Raw genomic sequence first — 26,862 nt, 5'->3', positions numbered from 1 at the left:
AGTACCCTGACCTACGATAACATAGTCGGTCTTAACACATCAAAAAGTATTATGGTATGTTTTAATAACACATTTTCGGTGTTATTAAAAGCATTTTTTCTTGTAGTGATGTTCAATTACAACATATCAACATAATGATCATCAATTAGTTTAATAATTAGGCATCATCTCCCCTATATATTGTATAAAAACTTCCTGCATGCAGAAAATTCCCAGAACAATACATAATATAATCAAGTATCAAAGTAAAATTCCCAAAACAATACATAATGTGCACCTTAAATAAAATCAAAGTAAATTCATAGTTTAGTAAACTTACCAAAAGAATGCTAATTTTATTCTTTTATGCGCAAACCAATCTTCAATACAAGTTTTTGTTTCTCAACCTAACTATATTAAACACGAAGCATAAATTAGATGTTACAAATAATTCAACTATATATGTCATTTTATGTATAGCTAAAATGGATATTTTATAAACACTTTCACTCTCACCAATTATATTAATATTCAATCAAATTTATTCAAACCAAAAACTCATTGTAGAAAAAAAATTCACAGTAACCAATTGTTCTATGCTTTTGTAGTAATTTGAGGAAATTATTTCTTCAAAAATTGCCTTATTAATGTTAGTCTAATTAAAATGTGTCAAAATTAATCCAGCTTAGAGAGTAGCATAAAACACCACATAATACAAAAATAAAAATTGGAATTCCTAGACTAATGAGATAAACACACTCAAATCTCAATATCATAAGGAAATGTAGAAATTACGATCCCTTGATGAGCACGTGGAAGTTAGATGTATTATTTCAAAATTAAAAATTAATAATAATAGAACTCATTTTTACTTTTTTTAAGAATTCTTAAATGACTTCCCTAAATTTTTAAGATAGAAAAAGATCCAAAATTACACGTTCACATTAATAAAAAATGGATGTCACACAAAACCATGGTTAAAAGAAATAAGTTCCATAACAAGAATAAGCTTAACTGCAGAGACCTCTACATGGCTAAAAGAACCATAAGCTGCAACAACAATAATAAAAGTAATGCAAAATAATTAATCAATATCATTTTATATCAAACATTTAACTACTTAAGTTGTGCCACCATTGAATAATGACAACTCATTCTTCTAATTATGTCTTGTTTTACTATGCATAACTCTAGTGGTTTCTCTTGTAATTGTTATTTTCATGCCTTGACAGATTGTTGATATCTGCAGTTAAGATACTTTAGCTTGAATATCTACAACATTAATAATTGTAGAAAAGAAACACATCGAACAATCCAATTTACTAAGCATAACAGAGAAAATGAAGTATGAATTCTTCATAGACCAGCAAAGCTAATATTAACTCTTGTCGGGTCTGCATACTAGGCCACCATGACTTGTCTTTAAAGTCGCCATGACCAACCTCTTTGAGCTCCTTCCACCATGCTTGGAGTTCTTTGTCTTTTTGAACAACTTCATCAGTTTTACAGTAGTAAGAACAGTACTCTTGAACCCATTGTTTTATTGCAGCCCAGATTTCAAGTCCATCGACAGCATATGGATAGTCCTCTATTAGTAGGCGAAGGCCATGTGGTGAACTTGGATCCTTCACTGCCACCCCTCTGAAACATAAAACAAAATATATAAGATATTATTTTCCATTTTTCTGTTTTATACTTATCTCATTTGAAAGAATTAATACCTCTTGATGAGATCAGCTAGGTGCGACTGTTCAGCTAAATTCCAGTTCTTATAAGCAGTTGAAGATAATATTTTTTGGGACATAACACAGACTCAATAATACCCCCACCATTTACAAGAAGTTGTCTAGCAAGTGAATTGACATTCATGTTGTCATGGAAGTGAGGGTGCAATAGTTTGTAAATTGGGTGTAACACACTAAGCTGCCTATTTGTTGCTAGCACAAATGGCTCAGCTATTGAATGAGTGTTCAACCTATATGACCAATGAAAATTGAATTAATATTTAGAACCATCACAAAACATAAACAAAAGTTAATTGAACTAGTTTTTCTGACAGAGATATACCAATGGCTAACTAGTTGGTGATGGCAATAGTCATTAACAACGACATAAGCTTTAGCAAGTTGCCAAACAGTACTTTCTACGCCTTGTTGGGCTGGTGTAATAAATTTGCTAACAACACCTAATTCATCACCATTTGGATGTGGCAGGCTTAGTTCAATTTCCAGAGGCCTCAAAGTGCCGTCATTGGTTAAAAACAGAAGTGTTCTAGTGGCATAAATTTTTGATGAAATTGTGTCGTTGATTCGCCTCGTGAATGGCATAAAAGTATCGTGGTGATCCAATATATAAAGCTTGTTTTCATAAAGGGCCTGATTAAAGGCAAGACTTTAGTCATCATGGCCTACACATTCATTATATACATATATACTCGAGAAAAACAAAGATAGGAAAATTGATCACCTCATACACTGATTGCCCATCCAAGTTGTTGCTTATGTGTTCTTTAGTGATTGTACTAGTTTGATTACCATAGATTGAAGAGTCAAGCTGGCTGGTTGGTGGGAATTCCTATAGTTAAATCACAAGTAAGAACATCAAAGATGAAGCTTTAAAGAAACTAGCATTAGGCCACTTTGAAGATATTTATAGGAAAGAAAAAGTTAGTACTTGGAGACGACGAATGACGACAGGGTTCACTCTAGCCAACATCTCTCTTGCAAATTCTTCATCGGTCATCCATACTGACTTGTCATCTACTCAAAAACAAAGGAAGAAGAGTTTAATAATCAATCTCAAAGTAGAAAACCAATTAGATTAGATAGCAATGGCAGTGTATAATTATGTAACATACTTTTGATCACATGAGGCATGGGATATTTGAGGAACTGAGTACCATCAGCTCGAAACATACTGCAGAAATATTGAAATGGAATATTCTTTTAAATTTAAACCTCCAACAACAAAATAAGCAAAATCCAAGTCAAATGTTATGATCCATTCAACAAAAAAAAGTCCAATGTTATGACACATTATTCAAGCTGCTTAAGTCTAAAAAAATCAGCAAGCAACAAACTCTTCACCACACCAGTAAGCATATTTAAGCAAGTTCCAAAGCCTCCAGAAACACATAAAAAAACAACAAATTTAAGTCTTAAACAACACAAACAGGAAGCTCCAACGACACCAAGCATAACAAGCTCCAGTAGCAACTCCTAACAACAAATAGAAAAATAATAAGTAGTCAAATGATGTTACTAATTGATAATCCCTCTTTTTGTTGTCATTTCTTACTCACCAAACCAAACACGGAAGTACAATATATATATATATATATTTGGTTTTGATGAAAGTATAATATTTGAATGATCATCTCATTCTTCAAATATAAAATTCCTACATCATTTTTTAAGTAAATTATTTTATGATATCTTAATATGTGCTTAACTAAGCTCTATACAACATATAGTGAGATCATGCATATATATAATATATATTTAAGTTTGTATGATCTTAATATATATATGACTTTAAACTAACATTTACAATTCTTAACTTTGAAAGAATCAACATGTACCAAATTAAGAAAGGATGCGTATAAGACAAACAAGAAAGTAGAAGAGACCAAACAAGAAGAAAGAAACAAAGAAAAAAAAGGAAATAAAGGAAACAATGTGCTGCACGTGAAAACTTATATGACACTGTTAGACAAAATAATCTGTAAGAGTCATGAAGAACAATAGCTTTCTTTCTATTAAGACACCATCTTGCACTTGTACACATTTGCCACAAAACATGGTCTCCATAAAGTTTGGTTATATAAGGTGGTAGTCAACCATGGGAACAAAAAGAGAGCTCCAGAATGATAGATATGAAAAGAGTACTCTTTCTCTCACTTAACAGTCTATATCATATGTATATATATATCTATATATATTTGTGTGTAACTAATTAAACATGCATGTAAACAAATTACATCATAGTTTTATTAAGTATAGATATGAAAAGAGTACTGTTCTATATATATATATATTTCCTTAATAATATATCATCAACTAAGACAAACATTTCCTTTAACCCAATATATCTCCTGTCCCCAAGTAATAGCATAAAAATATATTAATTTAACAACCAATAGTCTAATTTGAAGCAATTAAAAATATAATAGTCAAAAACTCAGTTAAATATCAAAAACATATATTCTAAAATTAATAAAAACTCAGTTTATCACATCAAAGGAATGTCTAGACATGATATTTTAAATTTTAAAGGCTGCAGCAACAAAGAAACTAATTAATTAGAATAAAACAGTATTAGAATGTTTGATTTTCTTGGTCTTTAATTTCACAAGTCAATTATTCATTTATGCATTGCCAAATTAAGAAAGGATTCAATGCCAAGAATCCAAGTTACTCATTCATAAACAATTACTCATATATCTCACTGAATATTACTTCAAGAAAGCAAGCAAGACCATCACAAGTAGTCAACCTAAAATACTTACAGATAAATCGATACAAACATTAATTAACAGAAATATACTCTATAAATATATATAGGAGTTTAGTCTACATACAAGCATTCATTCTTATTCAAAAACATACCAAATGGAATAGAGATCCCTATTATATCAAATAATAAAATTCTTGTTGTGGGTATAATCTATTTCTATTGGGTTTAGTTAGTGCAGAGAGTGTTAACGTTCCATGTAATAAAATAAATTTAACAAATGCAAGCCTCTGTTTTGAAAAGAAAAACAACTCTTAAATAACAGAATCCCCTGCTATTTTCCCCCCCTTTTTAGGCTTTGTTTGTGTTGGTGTGTAACATGGAAAAAGCAAAAATTATTGGTATATAAAAATAAATATGATCATCAAAATCATAAAGAGACTAATTTCACAAAGAAATTACAAGCTCATTTTGAAATTACAAAGAAAGCTAGACTCTAGATGTACTGATAATCCTCCCACCCCTCCAAAAAGAACTTTAGACTATCCATGTGCCATAGCTAGACTCTGAATGTACTAATTTCACAATATAAAAAATGATACTTCTAAAAGCACACCATGAACAATACATATTACTAAAGAAAACAATACCCAACCCATATTAAATAAGAAAACAAAAGCAAACAAAATATTAAAAGAAACTGAGCATACATATTATGAAGAATGAATCTAAATGTGATAGAATAAGGAGTCAAACTATTTTTAAAGAAACACAATGATACAATACACAACAAGTGATTCTAGTTTAGAATTTCAAAGCAAAGTTCAGCAACAACAACATTTTTATTGCTAATTTTCGGGATCATAGAATAATATACAAAACAAACCAATGAATCACAGTCAAGGAGAGAACTAGTACACCTAGTAGATGTTCCAAGCATCAAGGGTTCAATTAAGATCTGACCAAATTTGAACATAAATACAAAGATTAAGATTATAGTTGGGGAAAAATGGGTGAAGATGGAAGAAATATAATTAGGGAAATCCTTACCCATTCCAATGAGAGCTTGAAATCGAGAGAATAGTAGACAAAAATCAATGTTCCAAGTATCAAAGGTTCAATAAATATCTGACCAAATCTAAAGATAAATACAAAGATTAGGATTTATAGTTGGGGAAAAATGGATGAAGATGGAAGAAATGAAATTAGAGAAGTACTTACCATGTTGATGAAAGCTTAAGATCAAGAGAGTGGTAGCCAAAAATCGGAGAGAAAGAGAGAGAGAGGAGAAGAAATGAGGGGGGAGAGAGAGACAAAATAAAAGAATCTTTGAAAATAGGAGAATAAAAAATTTCTATATTCAGTTTCAATTTTAATTTAGCTTACTAAAGTTGATTAATTTATATAAAATATATAAATGTCTTCATTTCATAGTTATATATTTCAATAGTTTAAGAAAAATAACATCCATAAATACTTTTATTATACTGCCTTTAATGAAAAATATATTTTTTGAAAAATTATTAATCCATATGATACTTGATTAATTATATGATCAATTATGTAATAAATTTAAATTTTTTTGGCAGAATGAAAATTATTATTCCGCCAATTTAAAGTTTATACATATATTTTGAACACAATTTTACTAGTGAATATTATAATTTTCAACGAATAGTTATAATAGTAGCATAATATTTAATTTTTTAATATTAGCTATATAGTGACTAAATAATTTGTTGGTGAAAGTGTAATACACATTTTTTTAGCAGCTAAATGATTTTAGTCACCTAAAATGAGGATTCCCGCCACAATTTGGCACCAAAGTTTCCCTCACTAAAAAGAAATGTAGTCGATAAAAATAACAAACAATGACTAAAAATTTAGTCGCCAATTCTTTTGGTACCAATAAAACCTTGTTTTACAACCAAATCCTCTCGCTACTAAATATTAGTCGCAAAAACAAATTTTTAGTTTTAGTCGCTAAAAACTTGGTCGCTAAAAGTGAAGTTTTTTGTAGTGATCATTAATGAATTTTTAACAAAAGAAATCTTCTTTTATTAAATATATAATAAGTAATTCAATTAGCAATTAATATTACAAAAAAGTATTAAAAATTTAAACAATTATTTGAATAGCTCATTGAAAAACAAAACTCATTCTTTAACTAGTAGCAATTGTGTATTGCAAATTATTATTTAATATTTTTTTATGAATATATTTACATATAATATATTAAATTATATTAAAAAATACAAATTAACTTAGTACTTGGTTTGAAAATTTATATTGCATTAGACAACAGTTTGAGTAGAAATGTTGTCTCATGTTAAAAATAGGCATGTTACAACACTCTCAATAGAACTGTCGTTTCATGTGAGTTTTAATTTGCATGGCACAACAGTTTGTGAGCGACTGTTGTGTCATGTATATTTATAACACGACACGACAGTTCTACTACAAACGTCATTTCCTGCATGTCGTCTAAGTACAATTTTGTAGTAATGCCACAATCTTTCCCAACAATTTCACACCACTCATCCCTTGTTATCCCTTTTATGTGCAATGATTGAGAATATATATATTTTTTTTCAATAAACTCTCCCAAATTTTGATTTTTTCAATAAATAATTATTTGGGAGCATAATCACTTTTCACTTTCTTTTGTTTTTTTTTCTTAAATTTTTTTTTTCTTCTTTCTCAATGAAAAATAATTTCCTGAATAACACATAATACAAACATGCTCATGGTATGAATCAAAAAGAGTAAATGGTATTTCATTTTACAGTTAGGCTCAAAAGAATGTATTAATCAAGAAAATAGTTATAAGGCTCAAAATGGTTGACTAAGGATAAAATTTAATAGGGTTAGCTTGAAAGGCACAACCAGTCCAAAAATTGCCTATATCATTTTCATAAATGTGCACTGTTTCAAATTTCATCTCAAATAGTAAGCAAGCATGTTCTAGAATTTATTCAAACTTTTCAATCCACAATCCAAATTTGACATGCATAAAATAACTCAAGTATAAAATTCGCAATGTATGAGCAATAGATCTCTAATGTCAACAAATCACAGTGAAAAAAAACAAAGTAATCTAACCAAGCATACAGATTATTTTTAGAAACACATCAATTTTTCCTACAAAATTGTCAATCATATTGAAATGGCAATTATTATCAACTTAATTTATACTCTAAAACATGACTCCAAACGAACAACTGATGAAAATTAAAAACAAACAAACCATAAAACAAACAAAAACGCACAAGAAATAAATCTCTCCACCAAACTTAAAACCGAACATTGTCCCCAATGTTAAGTACGCAAAGAATGAGAACAGAGACTTACCTGACCAGCCACGTCAGTATGGCGATGGTGGTGGCTGAGAAGAAGGTCCCTCGAAAGGTTGAGACTACGGAGGCTGAGGCCCTGGAAAACCAGCAAATGATGGATGCGGAGGCGGAGAGTAGAATGGAGAATACGGCGGATATGGTGGTGGCGGCGCAAAATAAGTTTGATCCGATTCCTTTAAGGACCACCGACTCACCAGATTGTTCAAACGAGCCACATGATTCACCTCATATTCGTACCTTTGACCCATATACTGATTCATCATGTGCTGTTGTTGAACCATATATTCATTTTGTTGGATAAGATAATCCAACTTATCACTGACCTGCTGCATGCAATGATTACTACTACCACCCTGCAGCATTGGATCAGCCTTTTCTTCCCCCTCAGCTTCAACATGACGCTTCCCCTTTTTCCTAGCTTGCGGCACATATAAAACAGGGTCGGGATAATCCTTCATCAGAATAATTGATAAAGGCTGCTGCAATGACTGATATATATATCAGTCACAAACTTTGGAACTCCAGCCTTAAGACATAACATAGTGATGACAGATCCATGGCCCAAACTGTAACGACCCAAATTTCCTAATAAGGTTTAGGACCTTGATTAGGAGGCCGAGAGGGCCATAATTGATTTATTGTGCCATTATATGATTATGTGGATCATATTATTATATGATGATAAAGGCATGCATAGGGCTATATATTTTGTTATGAGGGTATTTTGGTAATTTGGCCCATTGAGGGCATAAATGTAAATATCTGTGATAAATGTTGAGACCACATTATTATGTGGATATATTTGTAGCTTGTGACTCGAGGTGATCCTAACAAGCGATTTAGCGGGAAAGTCACAACGGGGATTTATACCCGGCTCGGGGTAAGCTTGGGGATGTATCTGAGAATTTGGAGAATATATTGGAAATTATTTGATAATGAGGAAAAATAGTTGGTAAATAATTAGATGATGGGAATTAAGTGGTAAATATTTAGGACACTTGAGGAATTAGGGGGAATTGGGAGCAATGACTAAAATGCCCTTAGGATGTTTAAAAACTTGGTTTAATTGGGAGGGGAATATGGTCATTTGACTATAAGAGATAAGTAACATCTGCCTTTATGCCTTAGTGGAATTGTTAGAAAGTGTGAGAAGCTGAAGGAAAGAAAGAAGGAAAACAGGGACTTTTTCTTCTCCATTCGTTTTGTTCTTTTCCTCACCATTTCTTTTGAGTTTTGGAGCTGGGATTTTAGAGAAAGTTCATGCTGGAGTTTGGGGCTAGAGACAATTGTGAAGCTAAGGAGTTAACATGGATTGGTTACTCAATTGAGGTAAGGTATAAAGGGTTCTATTGAGCTTTCTGAATTTTTCTAGAATAGATTTCTAAACTTGAGGCTTTGGATGGAACTTAAGGGAATTGAGCTTTGGGGATTGAGGAGATAAGGACTGGAGGGATATTAGAGACAACCTAAGTTGGGCTCCCCATAAAAGGTAAGGATTTCTGGGTTTTGTTATCTTGAATTGCTTGGTAGTTGCTGGTTTTCAGATGAGTTCTTAAGTTTTTGAGTTCAATGTTTGTTTTCTTAGCTTGATGATGCATGTGGCTAAGTTTTGGGTTGTTGGGCCATTTGGGATGAGATATAGGTGATGGTAGACTCAATTTGGCATGTAGTTGAGGTTTGGAAGGGTTCCAAGGGGTTTTGGTTCGAGAAAATCGAAGAAGGGAAAAACAAGGTGTTGCTGGTCTGTGACTAGTGCTGTAGCGCTAGCCTTTGAGCGCTACAGCGCTAGGCTTGGGCTTTCTGGGTGTTTTTGGCTCTGCTTGTAGCGCTGTAGCACCCTCCTTAGAGCGTTGTAGCACTACCCTGTTTCCAGAAAGGGGTTTTTGGGTTATTTCTTAGGGTTTTTGCCTAGGGGCTCGGGGTTTGATTCCACCACCCCGTTTGGTGGAATTAGGGCTTCCCAAGGACTCGGGATTGGTCCCGAGGTTTTGGATTTGAGGTTTGGTGATGATTCTGATCTATGGTTGTGACTAGGTGCGCGCTAAGGTTCAGATGGGATCGTGCTTGAGGATCAATTGAACAAGCTAGCGAAATCTAAAGGTAAGAAAGCTGCAACCGATTATGTGGTTAGGTTGGGACTAAGTGTTCCCTATGTTTGTATGCATTGTTATGTGAATGTGATTAACCATGTGAACATGATGGGACTAAGAGCTCCCTATATTTGTATATCATGTCATGAGATGGTATTATGCCATGGGACATGTGATAACCGGCCTAAGGGTGTCGGAATCAATATTTGCGCACAGGGCGCGGCTCAGCCATTGGTAGCTGAGGCAGCTTATTAATCACTGAGCTCAGTTAAGCTGGCCGAAGTCAATGGGTATAACACTGGGGGCGGCCTAAGTGAGCCAAAGACAGTGGGTTAAATAGAGGGTGCGACCTAAGGGCGTCGACCCTGAACATCATTTGTTGGTTGTGATAAACTATTGATTATGAATGTGAATATTGTGTTATGAATATGATTTGTTGATTGTCTGGATGAAAAATTGTTAATTTGTTGAGTGTTATCATTGATTGGGTGAATGTTATGAATTGTCGAATTCTCGGTTATGCGTTGTGGAATATTTGGTTATTGATGTTGATCTGGCTATGATATCATGCTTTCTTGCTGGGCCTCGGCTCACGGGTGCTACGTGGTGCAGGTAAAGGCAAGGGTATGTTGAGTAAACCATGAGTTGGAGAGCTCTAGGGGCCAGCTGTACATTATCAGCTACTCGGCCGCCACGGTCGAGGGATTATACAGGGACGGAAACCTAAAATGTGTATTTTGCCATTAGAGTGGCCCGAATTATTTTAACTTCTGGAATTTGTTGTAATTAAATCATCTAAACACTGTTTTGAGTTTCCATGTATTAAATTGTCATTTTTAATGAAAATAGCCTGTTTGTGACCAAAGTCTTTTATTCCTAATCCGTTAATGATGTTAGATTCACATTTTGTTTAAATGACTTGGTTAGCAAGTCTTGCACTATTTTAAACACACAATGTAACGGTCTTGGTTACCCAAGGCGTTACACAAACCTCCAGTAGTATGACCCTTTTCAATGAACTCAATATTATCCTTAATCCATGAACTCAGATTAATAGTCATCCCTGTCATCAAAGCATACATGAGAAGTACTCAATCCCTAGTCATGTCAGACACATGACTTACTGGCATGAATTGAGCACAAACAAAGAAAGCCCAAAATCTAGCTTCAACATTCAGTTGACAAGACGCTATACTTTTAGGTAAAGAGCCAGATAAAGTCCAAGGAGCACCTTCAAAACATAGTTGCCACAGCAGTATAATCTATGTATCCCTTCAAAAACTTACTGTATTCCTCCTCCTCCTATTTTACGTGTGGGATCTTAAACACCTTATTAATGGCCTCTGCAGTAAAAGGCATGCGCTTACAACGAAAAAAAAACTATATCATTATGTTTATTCCGTAGATTGGCGTAAAACTCATACACCAATTATACGTTTGCCTGTGCCAAAATTTTCACAAAATCTTCCCACTTCCTAGCCACAATATTTGCTCTAACTAACTCAAAAATCTAATGATGAAAATGGTCAGACTGATAATCCATAATCCACCTCACGCTCAGGAATTAAGGGCTTTCTAACAAATTTCTCATAATGCTCTTGAGCCTGAAAATTAATAAACCTAGTTTCGTCATATTCTGGTTCCGCATTATCATCTCTTGTTTGAGAAGCAGACGCTTTTCCTTTCCCTTTATCCTTATTCCTACCCGCTCTACTTTTTTGAGCCATTATCCACACTCTCACCAAGCCAAAATACAAAAAATTTAACAGCACCTCCCCTTAAATTAAACACTTTTCCTCTTCACAACCACTCAAGATATTCAACCTCACAAACACAATAACAAAATACCCCAAATCATAGCCCAAAAATCAATCCACCAACAATAATCAACAATGCAATCCAATCCCAAATGCATCAAAAATATGAGAATAAGAGGGGATGGAAACACTTACTAACCCTTGAAATGGACTCCCTTATGCTTGAATGAGTATAGCCCCTTGAAAATTTCGATCTTCAGCAAGAAATTAAAACTCTGAATTTCTAGGGTTTCAAAAACTGAATTGGGAAATTGGAATGGGTTTGAGAAGAAAGAAATCAAGGGAAGGATAAAAGGGCTAAGATAGAAGAGAAAATGAAAGAAAAAGGGAGAATGTATGGTGAAATTTTCTGTGTAATAACTACAATGGAAGATCTAGGGAAGCCTTGGGAGAGAGAACACGGGAAGAACAAGAAAAATGAGGCTGAATGAAATGAAATCCGAAACCTCCTGGGTTTTTTTAAAAAAAATCTGGTCAGAGCGCTGTAGCGCTACATATGCAGCGCTGTAGCACTCTATAGTGTTTCTGGGCTTTTCGTCTGGAACTAGCGCTGTAGCGCTACAAGACCAGCGCTGTAGTGCTGGTAACTGCAAAATACCTTTTTTTCTCCTCTGAAACTTGCGTCGTAGCACTACGAATATAGCACTGTAGCGCTAATGACCGTTCAAAGTACCCTTTTTGGTTCTGAGATAAGCGCCGTAGCGCCCTCTTATTAGCGTTGTAGCGCTACTGCATCTCCAATCATCATTTTTCTAACCTTTTTCTTAAAAACTCTTGCGTTTTTTTTTCACGATTTTCACGGTTCATACAATACATCAAAAATAAAAATAACAACTAAAACAAATTCCCTAAACTTTGTTCCAAACCAAATAAATAAAAAAATAAAAAATGTTTTTAAAATGTCAAAGAAAAATAAATAAACTGAGGAATGCCTCCTCAAAGCGCTGTCTTGAACGTCTTTTAGCTGGACTCTTATTTATTTTCAGAACAAATTGGTTTCAACATCACCACAAACTTGCATTTTTCCACCGGACCCTCCAAATAGTGCTTCAACCTCTGACCATTCACCTTAAAATGTCCCGTCTTCTCACTATGAGCTTGCACTGCTCGATAAGGAAGTGACACAACTACCATGTATGGTCTTGACCATCGCGACTTCAATTTACCAGGAAAAAGTTTAAGTCTGGAATGAAATATCAAGACTTTATCCCCTGGTTGAAAATCCTTCCTCAATATTTGCTTATCATGAAAGGCCTTCGACTTCTCCTTATAGATCTTCGCATTCTCATAAGCTTCATTTCTGAATTCTTCAAGCTCATTTAACTCAATAAGCCTATTCTGCCCCGCCATAAAGAGATCAATATTTAACTTTTTCACAGCCCAATAAGCTCTATGCTCCAATTCCACTGGTAAATGACAAGCCTTACCAAACACCAATCGATAGGGTGACATACCAATCAGAGTTTTGAATGTAGTGCGATACGCCCACAGTGAATCATCGAGCTTCTTCGACCAATCCTTCCTTGAAGTATTTACTGTCTTTTCCAAGATACCTTTTATTTCCCTATTCGACACTTCAGCTTGGCCATTTGCAATTAGGTGGTAGAATAACGCCTTTCGATGATGAACACCATAGCGAGCACAAAGAGCAGTGAACCACTTATTGCAAAAATGACTTCCCCAATCACTAATAATTGCTCTGGGGGTGCCGAATTGAGTAAAGATATTATTATGAAGGAATTTAAGTACTTCCTTCCCATCACAAGTAGGGGTTGCTACGGCTTCTACCCATTTAGAAACATAATCTACCGCAAGCAAAATATATTTATTATTATAAGATGATGGGAAAGGTCCCATAAAGTCTATCCCCCATACGTCAAATAACTAAACTTCCAAAATACCAGTCATCGACATTTGATCTCTTCTGGATATATTCCCAGTCTGTTGACAATGATCACAACTTTTAACAAAATCATTAGCATCTTTAAATAATGTAGGCCAGTAAAACCAACTTTGCAAAAATTTTGCTGCTGTTCTTGTCCTGCCAAAATGACCGCCGCAATGCAAACTATGACAATGAGTTAAGATAGACAACATCTCCTCTTCGGGCACACATCTCCTAATAACTTGATCAGGGCAATGTTTATACAGAATAGGCTCCTCCCAATAATAAAGCTTCACCTCCGAATAAAATTTCTTTAGTTGTTGCCTTGTCATCTCGGGAGGTATAACCTTAGCAGCCAAATAATTAACGCAGTCTGCAAACCATGGAACATCCTTGCAAACACTTACTTCAAACAACTACTCTTCAGGAAAAGCATCATTAATCTGAACTTCTTTATCATGAGAATCTTCATCAACCTCCAATCTAGACAAGTGATCAGCCACAAAATTCTCAGTACCCTTCTTATCCTTTATTTCCACATCAAATTCTTGTAACAACAAAATCCACCGAATAAGACGAGGGTTAGAATCTTTCTTGGTCATAAGATACTTTATCGCAGAATGGTCCGTGTAAACAACCACCTTATTCCCAATCAAATATGGCCTAAATTTATCAAAAGCGAACACTATGGCCAACAACTCCTTTTCTGTAGTTGCATAATTCATTTGAGCATCATTCAAGGTACAACTTGCATAATAAATCATTCTAAAGACCTTGTCACCTCTTTGTCCCAACACTGCCCCAACCGCAAAATCACTGGCGTCACACATCAGTTCAAATGGAAAATCCCATTGAGGCGCAACAACTATAGGTGCCGAGATCAATTTCTCCTTAAGTATCCTAAAAGCTTGTTGACACTTCTCATCAAAATAGAATGTAACCCCATTCATTAACAAAGTGGACAGTGGCTTCAAAACTTTGGAGAAATCTTTGATAAACCTCCTATAAAATCCCGCATGACCTAAGAAACTCCGTACACCTTTTACTGAAATTGGTGGGGGAAAATTCTCTATCGTTGAAAATTTTGCCCTATCCACTTCAATGCCTTTCTTATAAATCTTGTGCCCCAATACAATTCCCTCATTTACCATAAAGTGGCACTTTTCCCAATTAAGCACCAAATGCGACTCTTCACACCTCCTCAACACCAACTCCAAATTAGTCAAACACGTGTCAAAAGAGGACCCATAAACTGAAAAATCATCCATAAAAATTTCAATCCCCTTCTCAACCCTGTCAGAAAATATTGCCATCATACATCGTTGAAACATGGCTGGTGCATTACATAACCCGAATGGCATCCTTCTAAAAGAAAAAGTCCCATAAGGACATGTAAATGTTGTCTTCTCTTGATCCTCCGGTGCAATTACAATCTGATGATAGCCTGAGTACCCGTCTAGAAAACAATAGTAGTTATGCCCCGCCAACCTATCCAACATCTGATCAATAAAAGGCAAAGGAAAATGATCTTTCCTAGTTGCCTTGTTTAACTTTCGATAGTCTATACAGATCCTCCAACCCGTCATAGTCCTTGTTGGAATCAGTTCATTACTTTCATTCTTCACCACCATCATACCACCCTTCTTAGGTACTACTTGTACTGAACTCACCCACGCACTATCAAAAATATGGTAAATCACTCCACCATTTAACCATTTCAAAATCTCTTTCCTCACCACTTCCTTCATTGTCAGATTAAGTCTTTGTTGAGCATCAATAGTCGGTCTTCCATCATCTTCCATGAGAATTCTATGCATAACTGTTGATGGGCTAATTCCTCTTATATCAGCTAGAGTCCACCCTATAGCAGTTTTATGAGCCCTCAACACCCTCAACAACTTCTCGTCTTCTTCTTCTGAAAGAAGTGATGAAACTATAACCGGAAGAGTCTCTTTTTCCCCAAGAAAAGCATAACAAAGATGGTCTGGTAAAACTTTCAGTTCTAAAACAGGAGGCTTCACAATTGATGGTAATGGTCTTTCCGGTCCCTCACCCAATTCTTCAATTTTCTTATGGTTCCATGGCTCAGATGATTTTATCCACTTCAAATAACTCATCGCTTCTTCATTTTCCTCACCATCTACATCATCAACTGTAAGACTTATTTCAAGAGGATCCTCAATTACTTCTTTTCTTCCTACTACTTCTTCTACCATATCAACTGAGAAACAACTATCACTTGTTTTAGGATAAGTCATAGCCTTAAACACATTAAAGACCACTTCTTCCCCTTCAACTCCCAGCTTTAACCCTCCTTTTTCCACATCTATTAATGCTTGCCCAGTTGCTAAAAAGGGTCTCCCCAAAATAATAGGAACATTTTCATTCTCCTCCATATCAAGAACTATAAAATCAGCTGGAAATATAAAATTATCCACCTTTACCAATACATCTTCTATAATACCTCGTGGATGCTTCACAAATCTATCAGCCAGCTGCAATGCTATTGTGGTTGGCCTAGCTTCCCACAAACCAAGTCTATGGAATACTGACAAAGGCATTAAATTAATAGTCGCCCCCAAATCACAAAGTGCATGCTTACATTCAAACTCCCCAATCGTGCATGGAATAGTAAAACTCTCAGGATCTCGTAACTTTTGAGAAAGTTTCCTTTGCAAAATCGCACTACATTCTTTCGTTAATGCCACTATTTCGTAGTCACCCATCTTTCTCTTATTAGAGAGAATCTCCTTCATAAACTTTACATAGCTGGGCATCTGCTCTAATGCTTCTGCGAACAGTATATTAATATGTAGCTTCTTGAACACCTCTAAAAACTTTGCAAACTGCTTATCGAAATTATGCTTGCGAAGCCTTTGTGGATATGGAATTCTAACATGGTGGTCAATGCTCACTGGTGGGGTCTCCTCTTCTTTCTTAAGGTCCTCAGTAACCTTTCATCATTAAACTTATGATCCTCTTTACCTTGAGTATTTCCCTTCTGACCTTCTTCCTCTTCCAACTGATTCCTCTTTGGCCTTTCATACCTCGTTCCACTCCTCAAAGTAATAACTTGACATTGTTCTTTAGGATTAACTTCTGTAGTGCTAGGCAAATTTCCTTGAGCTCTATTCAACATTAAAGTAGCCAATTTCCCTATTTGAGTCTCCAAACTTCTTATGGACGCCCTGGTTTCAGTCATGAATTGGTTAAGTACATCAGGTTGGGGTTCAACTGATTTCATTGGCATTTGGTGAGGTGGTCTATTTTGTGGTTGATAATAGCCAGGTGGAGGATTTTGGTGTGCATATTGCTGTGGATATGGTGGCCTATTTTGGGTAGGTTGATATGGTGGCTGAGGTGGAGGATAAGGTTGGAGAGTGTTTTGGTTGTTAGACCATGAAAAATTTGGATGATTCTTCCAAGCTGGGGTATAGGTCATGGAATTGGGGTTATTAGGTTGTCTCGGATAATTCCCTATAGCTTGTACTTCTTCCATGGGCACGTTATTCATATCTATAGCAGGGCATTGGTTGGGTTGATGGTTTGTACCACACACTTCACAAAGGTTTTGAACTTGCATAGCTTGAGATGGGAGTGTAGTCTTTTGTAGTTGCTTTGCCAAGGCCGCTACTTGAGCTGTAAGCATGGATATAGCATCCAATTCCATCATTCCAGCCATCTTCTTTGGTTGTCCCCATTCAGTAGGCCATTGATGAGTCTGTTTTTAGCTTAGTTTTAACATGTGTTTAGGATAAGTTTGAGTCATTTTTGGTGGAGTGTGTTGCGGTATTACGCTTGTTTGGGTACGTTTTCAGGAAATAGGAGAGGAAATCGTGAAGTTTGGCAAATGATTGAAAAATCAGTTGAAATTGAGCAATTTGTGCTAAAAGTTGATAAGAAGGGAGCTGAAGACTCATTCGCGGAGAGAATTGGTGGAATTGCAGTTTGGAATTGAGATTTTGGAAGAATTTTAGGGGCCGCGGCGCTTGAATGGAGAGCTGCGGCGCAAGGGAGAAACAGAGAGTGCCTAAATCCTGGAATTTTGAAGGGCCGCGGCGCCTGGGGGACGCGCCGCGGCGCTTGCTGAAGTCAGAGAGGGTCCGCGGGATAGAGGATACGCGCCGCGGCGCCCGAATGCAAGGGCCGCGGCGCGTGTGGCTGCACGAGAATTTCGTCTTTGTTATTTTTTTTAGGGTTTTGGTTTAAAAGGACGTTTTTAGAGTTAATTTGGGATTTATGCAGAATTAGAGAGAAACAAGTCATTGGAGGCAGAAGAAAAACATTGAGACCTAAAGTTTGAATTCTTATTCTCTTCTGTAATCTATCTACTCATGTTTATGTTTATATTTAATTTGATTGATGTTAGTATGTCTGCTCTGAACTAATCTTTTTATTAGGGTTTTAGTGGATTCTTCTTGAAACTATGACTTCTTAATGAAATTTTTCTGAATTTCTTTCTTCTGCTGTGGATTATTTATCGTACACTTAATGCTTGTGAATGTTTGATCGTCATTTACATGTCCATATGATTTTAACCTAATCTCTAAAAAGAAAAGGATAATTATGCTATAGTTAAATAATCACAATTTCATATTAGACGAAAGTACTTTTATGAGTTGTGTAGTTAGGGATTATGTGCTTAAAGCCTGCAATATATTGATTACCACAGAGATGTAGGGCATAGTATATTGTAGAGAATTATAGATCCTAATAAGACTATAATATATAATTATAATCTGCTACTACAACAGAATTAAGATATCTTGAGAATTGAGTAGAAATCATAAGTGGAAAGTTGATGAAACTAAAGCCCTAACTTTTGCATCTATTAAATTAAATCAACTCGTATTATTGCATTTATTTAAGTGTTAGTAGTTTCCTAATTTTTAGCAGTAAGTATTTTAATTGTAATCTGAAAGTATTAAGCAAATCAATTAGAATTAGAGATTAATTGTTGGTGATTAATATTAGTCTTCGTGGGATCGACACTTAACTTATCATATATTACTTGATTAGATCACGTATACTTGCGTGTTACATTTTTGCGATCAGCCATTGGTAATTATTCATCTCCATCTCCTCTAATAGCTCATATGCCTCATTAGCACTCTTACTCATAAAGGCACCTCCTGCCGCAACATCTATAATCGTCCTCGTGGTTCCATTCAACCCATTAGAAAAATTATGCACCAGCATCCACTTTTCTATTCCATGATGTGGACACTTCCTTAACAACTCCTTAAAGCGCTCCCAAGAATCATACAGTGACTCTCCATCCAAGTGATAAAAATTATTAATTTCTCCCCTCAACTTTGCAGCCTTCGCTGGAGGAAAGAATTTGGCACGGAATTTCTGAGCTAACTCCTCCCATGTAGTGATAGAATTCTCCTGTAAAGATATCCGCCAACTCTTTGCCCTATCCCTCAGTGAAAATGGGAATAGCCTTAGTCTTATAGCATCATCACTCACCCCATTCATTTGAACGTTGCACATAACTCTAGAAAATTAGCTATGTGTAAATTGGGTTCCTCCGTTGGCATACCTCCAAACTGAACAGTTGTTTGAACCATCTGAAGGATGGCTAGCTTAATCTCAAAAATTTTGGCAGCAATGGTTGGAGGTCTAATGCATGAATGCACTCTTGTAATAGTAGGAAGTACATAATCTCTTAATGTTCTTGCTCCTTGCTCCCTTGGAATTTCTGCAGCCCCTTGACCAATATTAGTACCATTTCCCAAATTATTAGCCATGGTAAACTCCAATCTCCTCTTTGTTTTCCTGTTCTATCTACACGTTCTTTCAATTTCTAGATAGATTGGTATAATCTCCTTGTGTCTATTGCTTCGCATATACCACCAAGTCCTGAAACACAATAGAACCTTGATCCAAATAAATGTTAACATAAATTAAATAAAATAAAATAACCAAATCAGAACAAATAACAATAACTGTGATATTGGAATATAAGTCCCCGGCAACGGCGCCAAAAACTTGATCTATAATTTCTGTACGCAAGTATAAGTAGTCGTGTCAAGTAGTAAATTCCGTAAGAACATATATCGTCCCACAAAGACTATCTCCCAAGTACCACTAATTGATTTTCAAATTCTATTTGGTTAATTAAAATTTAAGTGAACAATTAAAAATAAAAGAAATCCTATAAACTATGAACCAAAATTTAAGAACTGGAACAAAGCAATGAATCACTACTTAAGATTCAATAATAAAAACAACCTAGGAATTAATTTCATCAACTGTTCATTCTATGAATTTTAATAATCAATTCTAAATCTCTTCTTTCTATTCTAATAGCAGGTTAATATAATTGATTTCTATACTTTTTCAAGATATAAGATCTCAATCTATATGCAGGTTTTCTACATTTCTGTGATAAACTTAAACATATAAAAGGCATTAAACATGGAAACCTAGTTACTACACAAGTCATATAGGTACTTTCATCCAATATGCACCCTATGTCTATACAATGATAGCATATTCAATTCTCATCTTTCGAATTTTGAATCAAAACCATTAAATCAAGCAAATAGTGATCAAGTATTTACTAGCATTAAACACACATCATATAGATTAGAATAGAGAAGAAGTATCAATAAAATATCATAATAAAATTAAATAGAAATCTCAGTGACTACATTAATTCCTAGATAAAAGAAATTAGTTCATAAATTCCATGATGAAAATAAACTGCAAATAATTGTTCATAAGATTAACCTCAGAATTCAGATGAAAACAAAACAGAGAAAATAATTACAACAACCTCTTTTTATCTAGGGTTTATAAAACTTCCAATCCTTCTAAATTCGCAGCATCATGTTCCTTAAATAGCCCTCCAAAGTTCCTAAGTGAAAAGACCAGATTACCCTTCAAAAAGTCGTCTAAATTCTGAAATACGCATCACCAGCGCTATAGCTGTACCGCTATTGTCAGTGGAAAAATTCCTCAAAATTTAGTGTACTAGCGCTGTAGCAATAAAGTCAGAGCCAAAACACCTGGAAAATTTGCTTGCTAGCGCTGTAGCGCTCTTGTTGTAGCGCTATAGCGCTGCTTAATTGTTCATGATAGTGCTGTGGTGCTGCATTTATAGCACTGTGGCGCTAAAGTTAGAAGCGTTTATGCATCGAAGTCCTTTGTAGCGCTACGACGTTCCCTCGATAGCGCTATATCACTATTAACAGCACCCAAAATTGCACATATCAATCCCGAAAAACCTGATTTTGTTCCACTTTCCCTCCTTTTCACTCCTTTTACCAATTTAGCATGGAAAACTTGAAACATGAACAAACGAACATAATTCCAAAATAAAATAATCCTAAACTAATGAAAAACACCCTAAAAACTAGACCATAAACGAGCCTAAAACTCGTTTATCACAAATGGGAATGTTTTTGTGGGGAGGGGATATGCTTCTGATCGCATGTTTACACTTTTTATCTCAATTGATGATTTGAACAATAAACCTTCAAATTCTCCTTATTATATGCTTGACTCAAATTATATTACTTTTTGGCATGTTAGACTTGCACATATATGATTTAGCACAATTAAAAGGACAATTAAATGTGGATTGATTAATTGTGAAAAGGTTGAACATGATAAGTGTGAAATATGTGTAAAATCTAAAATGGTTAAGAAACTTTTTCCAAGTGTAGATAGAAATTCTAACTTGTTAGATTTGATACATAATGATTTATGTGAATTAAATGGCATGTTGACTAGAGGAGGAAATAGATATTTTATTACTTTCATAGATGATTCCTCTAGGTTCACATTTGTATATTTTCTTAAGAACAAAGATGAAGCATTTAGTATGTTTAAAGCTTATAAAGTAGAAGTTGAAAATCAATTAGAAAGAGAAATAAATGTGCTTAGAAATGATAGGGGTGGTGAATATTTTTCAAATGATTTCAACTTGTTTTGTGAAGAGCATAGAATAATACATTAATGTACTGCCCCATATACTCCACACCAAAATGGTATAGCAAAAAGGAAAAATAGAACATTTCTTGAAATGATTAATGCTATGCTATTACATTCAAAATTAAGTTTTAAATTGTGGGGTGAAGCCTTGTTATCTGCATGTCATATTTTGAATCGTATTCCCATGAAGAAAAACAATATATCTCAATATGAGTTATGGAAAGTAAGGAAACCAAATATTGGTTATCTTAAAGTGTTGGGTATGTCTAGCTTATTGCAAGAACACGAACCCTAAAAGGACCAAGTTGGGTTCAAGGGCTATAAGATGTGCATTTGTGGGCTATGCCTCAAAGAGCAAAGCTGATAAATTGTTAGATTTACAGTCTAATGTGATAATTGAATCAAGAGAGCTTGAGTTCATTGAGAACATATAATGTTATAACAATAAATCAAAAGAACATATTCAAATTAGAAGCCTCAAGAGGAGACTCCTACAATGGTTAGTTAGCAACCATTATTTCCTAGAAGAAGCCAAATGCTCAAAGATTTGGGATCAAGTGAGAAGTGCTCTAAAGTATTGACACTATATCTTGTAGAAGGAAATAATGAGAAAGTTACATGGAAATATCCAATAGTACTTCAAATAGAAAATGATCCCAAAACTTTCAAATAAGTTATGTCCTCAAGAGGCTCTACTTTTTGGAAGGAGGCAATAAATGATGAAATGGATTCAATTATGTGTAACCACACTTGGGGATTGATTGACCTTCCATAAGAGACTAAACCATTTGGGTGAAAATGGGTAATTAAAAGAAAATACGATACCTATGGCACCATACAAACCTTTCAGGCTAGATTAGTAGCCAAGGAATTCAAACAAAAGGAAGGAATATAATACTTTGACACATTTGCACCCATAGCAAGAACCACTTCTATTAGATTTGCATTCGTCATATCACCTATATATAACATTTATGTTCACCAAATAGATGTCAAAACAACATTCTTAGATGGAGATCTTGATGAGGAGGTCTATATGGAACAACTAGAGGGTTTTATTCTTCAAGGAAATTAACATAAAGTGTGTAGACTTGTCAAATCATTATAAGGTTTAAAGAAAGCTCCAAAACAATGGCCTAAGAAGTTTGATAAAGTCATTGTTTCGAATGGATTTAGACACGAAAATGCAGACAAGCGCTTATATGCTAAGACATGTGATGACTATGTCATATTAGTGTATCTTTATGTAGATGATATGTTAATTTTGAGTAATGACATGAGAGAAATAATAGAAACAAAGAAGTTTCTATCTTCTAAATTTAAGATGAAGGACCTTGGAGAGGTCGATACCATTTTAGGTTTCAGAGTTAGAAGAAATAGTGGGAGTTTTATTTGAAGTCAAATCCATTCTGTCGAGAAAGTACTTGAGAAATTTAATCATTTTAAAATCAAAGAGGCAAATACACCATTAGATTCAAACATTAAGGTTGAAAAGTATGAAGAAAGGGCAGTGGCTCAATTGGAATATCTAAGTGCAATAGGGAGCCTAATGTACGATGCTCATTGTACTAGAGCGAACATTCATATGTGGATAGTAAACTTAGTAGGTTTGCTAGCAATCCAAGTATCAAACGTTGGAGAGCTATTGAAAGGATTCTAGGATACCTTAAGTGTACCAAAGAATATAATCTTCACTACTCAAATTTTCCTAGGATATTTGAAGGATATTTCAACGCTACTTGGATACCAGGAGTGGGAGACAATCTCTCCACCACTGGTCGGGTGTTTACTCTTGGAGGAGGTACTATCTCTTGGGGTTCCAAGAAACAAACTTGTATTTCACACTCAACCATGGAAGCAGAGTTTATAGCTCTAGCGCCAACCGCTAAACAGGTCGAATGGCTTAGGGATCTCATGTTGGATATCCCTTTTACCGTGGGTATGATATCAACAATCCCAATACATTATGATAGTCAAGCTACTCTTGCTAGAGCATATAATAGTGTGTACAGTGACAAGTCTAGACATATAAGTTTAAGACATGAATATGTGAGACAATTGATTCAAGATGGAATTATATCAATCTCATATGTTAAGACTAGTGAGAACTTAGCATATCTATTTGCAAAACCTCTTGTGAGAAGGTTAGTAAGGTCCACTTAGAACAAGAACTTCACCAATGATGGCAACCAAACTCCATCCTTGTTAATATCAAAGGAAAAAGATCAATGGGTAAGAACAAATCATTGATAAGTGGATAGTTTCAACACAAAAATAATAGTTAGTTCCATCCAAGATGAATAGTCTTGGATTCTATTGAGTGAGAGTTAAACTAAGGGTTTTTAATAAAGTTCAGTTGAGTGCAAAAATAATCTATAAAAGTAGCAAAGATGATGTAAGAACTTCACTTATGTGAACTTAGAGGTGGTGCCGCCTTTCATGGGAGTTGGAGTTTCTCCCTCAAAATGTTCATGAAAGGATAAGCATATAGCCATATTAGATCTAAGCAAGAAAAGTGGGAGAATGAATGATCAAGTATTGGTGTGTGGGGTATCACCAGTTGTATCATAATAAATACTTGGTTCAAACGTTTAAGCAATCAATGATTTCGATAAGACTTTGTAGTATTTTCACTAAGGTAAAGTTTTCAAGTGGAAAGGCTTTTTATTTTAGGCACTAATATTGTTTTGAGATATAGGAAGAGGTTTGTATTTAACCAAGTAGGGGAATGTTAGGATTGATTATGTTTACCCTAAAATGGCTCATGATGACGTGTCAGGCACGTGGAAACTTTAAGTGAATGAGTCCTGTTCGACCATCGACCAGAGAGTTATCGATTAATCAAGCCTCATGCTTAGGTGCGACCAGTCTGGTCGCATACTTTCGTTCATTTCTTTTTGATATGCAATCTTGTAATATTTTCTTTAATTGTATATTCCTTTATTACCTTGATACGCAAGTCTTAATTGTAATTAAGGCCCATGAGCCCATGTAACCTTCTGAAGCCTATAAATAAGAATCAGAGGGCTCAAGGAAGGGACTTTTGGACTTTTGACTCCATAACTTTGTTCTTTGTACTCAAAGAGAAGAATATAGTGTGCTTATTTAACTGAAGTTGTAATCCTCCCAAGGCTTGTGAAACTCGTGAACCCCTAGTTCATTGATCACAGTGTTGGGATTCAATATCAATAATAACACTAAGTGGACGTAGGTCATTACCATCCAATTGGGGTTGAACCACTATAAATCGTTTGTGTCGTTTGCTTTCCATTTGATTCTTCTTCTTGTTTTCATCTCATTTTCAATCATTTATCTAACTCTATGTCATTGACCAATTTGAAGGTCAACATTCTGGTGCTTTCATTGAGAGATTGATAAATCACTTCAAGAAGATCAAATGGCGAAGACATCCAAAAAGACGGGACAGACTTCCGATGCTGCAACCACCTAGCCTCCTCCACCAAATGTGGCTGAAGATGAGCCAAAATTGGACTTTGAAGAGGAAGAAATGGATTCAGAAACCCTGAGGACAACACTGAGTGTGTTACAAGAGGAGTTGGCCAATGTGAAGGCCAATCAATAGAATGCGGTTGAGACGTTGGAGTTGCACAGAGGGAAATCGAACGTCAACACCAAGAGCTGAATGAGCGGCAGGAAAACATGGACCGCCGGCAGAGAGATGCCACTGCCGCTCTAAAAGCAGCCATTCAGTTGGCTCGGGGCAAGCTACATCGGCTTCTTAACCGGATCAGCCACCAAACCCACCTCCTCAACGGGCCCCAAACCCAAGTCCTCCGCTTCAGGCGGTGAGTCCTCAAAGGCCAGAGCAACCACCTATTGCTCAACAGGATATCCCAATTTAGGATTCTGAGCAGCAACCACCTTCTCGCGCTGGTCGAGATAATCCCCACCGTCACAGGCAGAATAGGGTCGGGCAGCCTCCCCGAAGCCCTAAACGCCCAATGGCTGATGAGACAAATCCACCGATCAGGGGGCAACATCCTTTTGCTAACAGAAGGTACACTTAGTCAGGCTTTGCGGTCATGGGACCCCCACGACATGATAATGCTCGGGGACATACTGACCAACACAGGCCTCCACCTAACGCTCGGGAGATGCCAACTCGTGGGGGGAACAGCATGACTAGCCGGTCTGCCATAGTCAGTCGCAGTTCAGGGACGACCATGACTATAATGAAGTAGACTCCAGCAGAAGGAACGCTGGTCAAGAGCGAGTAGAAAGAGGTGGAGAAGGGAATCCCCCACCAAGAGACAATAGGCCTACGAGCCAGAATGTTGGGGGACAGCCTAGGCAACCTAACATCTTTGATCGGTTGGGCGCCAGCAAGCAACAACACAGAGATGATGACTTAAGGGACGTGCTCAACGACAGATGCAAAAGGCACGATGAGAATGCCCATCCAACTCTAGTTGCCCCAGCGATCCTAGACGTCGTGCAGGCCCAAATCGATGCATTAAACCAAGCTGTCCAATAGCTGGTAGGAAACCAAACATCCCACATCAAGTATTATTGGAAAAAAAGGCACTCCATTCATACAAAGGATAACAATGGCGGAAACCCCCAGCAAATTCAAGATGCCAGTATTACCAAATTTTGATGGGTATGAGGACCCAGTATCTCATGTCATTAAGTTCGAGATACAAATGGACATCTAGAAGGTGTCGGATGATGCTCGTTGTAGGATCTTTCCCTCCTACCAGCATAGTATCATGGGAAATGTTCGTGAGGGAATTCTACAAACAATTCTATGCTGGTCGTGTGCACCCGACTGAGGCCAATCAGCTGGTCGAGATATGCCAGAAGGAGGGAGAATCCTTAAAGGAGTATGTCCAGTGCTTCATGCGAGCAGCTGCTGGGGCTAAAACTATCGGAGATGAAGGGAAAATGATGGCCCTTACTGCTGGAGTAAGGCGCCATTCTCCCCTCTGGAATAGCTTAAAAAAGAATGGGGTGAAGAGTACCCAGGAGTTTCTTGATCGAGCAGATCGATACATTAAGCTCGAGGACGCGATTACCAACGAGGGGAAATCGCCTGCGAAAGACAAGGGACCAAAAGAAGATCCCGCTAAAGCCGCCAATGGGTCAGATAAACCCAATGGCAATAGCAAAGGCAATGAGAACGGTAAAAATGGTGGAAAAAAGGGGAAACGCTGAACCATCAACGTCCGAAAATAAGTGCCCTAAAGGCAATAGGTACGAGCCAAGGTTCGCCAACTACACGACCCTTGTCGAGAGCAGAGCAGAGGTTTACTAGGCAACCAGCACCAATGTCCCTTACAAGCGACCAACGCCTATAAGGAAGGATATCTCCAAGAGAG

The 26,862-nt window shown here is 36.0% G+C and overlaps 1 non-coding gene and 1 pseudogene across 1 annotated transcript; one reads left to right on the top strand and one right to left on the bottom strand.

The window, feature by feature from the left end:
* Positions 1-1,044: 1,044 nt before the first annotated feature.
* On the bottom strand, positions 1,045-5,803 carry LOC133798571 (probable linoleate 9S-lipoxygenase 5; annotated as a pseudogene).
* A 12,985-nt stretch (positions 5,804-18,788) lies between these two features.
* LOC133799103 (small nucleolar RNA R71) lies at positions 18,789-18,895 on the top strand. Its single transcript, XR_009876306.1, has one exon. It is a non-coding gene; the product is annotated as a small nucleolar RNA R71 (small nucleolar RNA).
* Positions 18,896-26,862: the final 7,967 nt, after the last annotated feature.

This window comes from Humulus lupulus, chromosome 8, assembly GCF_963169125.1.
Source record: "Humulus lupulus chromosome 8, drHumLupu1.1, whole genome shotgun sequence".
Taxonomy (NCBI): Eukaryota; Viridiplantae; Streptophyta; class Magnoliopsida; order Rosales; family Cannabaceae; genus Humulus; species Humulus lupulus.
This window is presented reverse-complemented; position numbering and strand designations above follow the sequence as displayed.